This window comes from Limulus polyphemus, unplaced genomic scaffold, assembly GCF_000517525.1.
Source record: "Limulus polyphemus unplaced genomic scaffold, Limulus_polyphemus-2.1.2 Scaffold755, whole genome shotgun sequence".
In the NCBI taxonomy this organism is placed as follows: domain Eukaryota; kingdom Metazoa; phylum Arthropoda; class Merostomata; order Xiphosura; family Limulidae; genus Limulus; species Limulus polyphemus.
The window spans coordinates 248,235-250,669 of NW_013666365.1; positions in this window are offsets into that span (position 1 = coordinate 248,235).

Here is a 2,435-nt window from a genome sequence, read left to right on the forward strand (position 1 = left end):
GTTTTGTCATCATCAGTTACCTGATGATGACAAAACCTTGTCGAAACGTTGTACATTTGCTGTTATATTAAAGTTTTTCTTCATTACCCATTCAAGCCATCTCCAGCCATTATTAGTCTCAAAGTGGGTTCCTGGTCATCAAATTTTAATGACACTATACAATAGACGTTTTACTTGTTTTTTTCATGAATGAAAACTTAGAATCTCTAAATACAAATTTCGTTGTTGTTGCGGTCTCCATAGAAATGTGTCTAGTAGATGGTTTTGGTTACCGCTCTTTCTGACTTCCGATACTCAAATCTACGGTCTCGATTCCTGCGTCGCGGTTAGTAGCATTCACTTTAAGTTATTACAAACCTAACAATAACAATCGCCGTCTACAACCTGGTCTCACTAATGAAACGTTATTCGTTCCACTATTTGTCAAACGTTATTATAATAATATTTTGCTGCTTTTACCATCATGCTTAGCGTGGTGTCACATAACCCCAGACTGCTGCCGTTGGTGTTCTCAGGCTTAACTTGAGCAGGAAATGTGGGTTTATTTTCTTTTTTCTATTTTTATTTATACCTGATCTTACATTACTAAAAGTACAAAAAACATTAACTCAGACTCTTTAGGGCACAATACCATGTTATAAACTGTGTGATTGATCTTTTTCAAGTATACTCAAAAGCAATATCAATGATCATAAAATGTTTTAAGATAATAACAATAGAAATAGACTCAATGGTTACTATTGTAACTAATATTAGGCCTACAATGTACGTTATGTCATGTGTTAAACTGTTGGGTTTACAAATTGTCATTTGTAAAAGTGTATTTAGCCAAACTACAGAAGTGATTTAGATAATATATAGATTATACTTTCTTACAATACAATAAAAATATTCAAATAATTAAAAAACCCAACACATTTCTAATTTAGGCAAACGTTTCTCGTAACCAACAGCAACAAGCTTGAGAAGATATGACGGCACAGCACTCACTCCGCCTAGTTAGCATTATGATAAAAGCAGAAAAACGTTATTAAGCAATTAAACATTTTATTATATTATAAGTTAGAGTTTTTACAGTAAGTAAGACTTGTTTTTAAAACACGTACGACGTTTCGATCACTGATGCAATCATTCTCACGTACACAATTCGTACCAGTTCTAAAAACAAATCTTGCTTACTGTAAAAGCTGTAACTTGTAATATAACATAATTAATCAGTAAGTAAACTCAGAACAAAACTATTAGTGAAACATTTCATATATACTTGCAACAAAATACCAATGAAAAACTAGTAGCAATAAACAATCAAGCATGTGAAAAGGAGAAAGAGAAAAAGCAAACGATTGCTTATACAATGTGCATTCGCTACAAAGTCAGTATTAAAGACATATAAAAAGTATTTAATTATTTTCGACTATCAATAATATAGTTATTATAGTAACTTTTTTAGGGCTGTTGGAAAAACATTACCTGAGTAATGTTTCACTAATGAGACGAGGTTGCAAGGTGTATGACAAAGTATTAAATCAACTCTGTAAACTTGGTAACGTGCATTTGTACATGTATTACAAAATACAGGTCATTGCTTGAGACCTAGTAACAAGTAAACTGTATATATACATATGCTGTATATATTGACCAGCCATAAGTATCAAGCGTATTGAGCGTAAAAGTTAAACAAATGTTTTTTTTTCTTTACACAAGTGTGAGCGTTCTTTAAACTCATCACCAACTCAAAATAATTTGTTGCAAAAATAATGTAATGCATGAGAGATGAGTCGTGAGTCGTGTAAAAGAAAGAAGCTTGAAATTAGGTGACGGAAAATTTTTATTCAATTCACGTAAAAGTGACAGACATTTTCACTCTGAAATACCAGACAGAATTTTTGTTTATTTGAAATGATGATAAGAACATAAGCTTTGTGACAGAAGACCATTATATATATATATATATATAAGCAACTTTGAAGTAGGACATTTAAAGAATATAGTTAAAAGCGAGTGAATTCAACTAATGACTCAGTGTAATTAGATAATTATCGAGGTTTTGGTTTCATTGTGTATTTAATTATGAGACTATGTGGAATCTATTTCTAGTGAGTTTGTTATTTCAAGTTATTACTTGCTTTTTGTTCTATATTATTTTATGTTGCTATTAAGTTCTGATCTATAGAGTTAACTTATTTCTAATCAGAATTATTAACACGTCCCTCAGGAGCCAAGGGGTGTCTTTACATTAGAATTTGTTGAATATAAAAAGTAAGTTCAATCCGAAAACTCCCAAAGAGAGTGGATTTGGACGTATCTTTTCGGGACAAGTTTTCGTTTATTAATTAATAACATTTTAAGCGAAATGCAGCATCCTCAAGTCTCCATGCTAGATATTACTAAGGTCTACCCGCTGGGATTGAATTCAGTATATATCAATAAAGCCA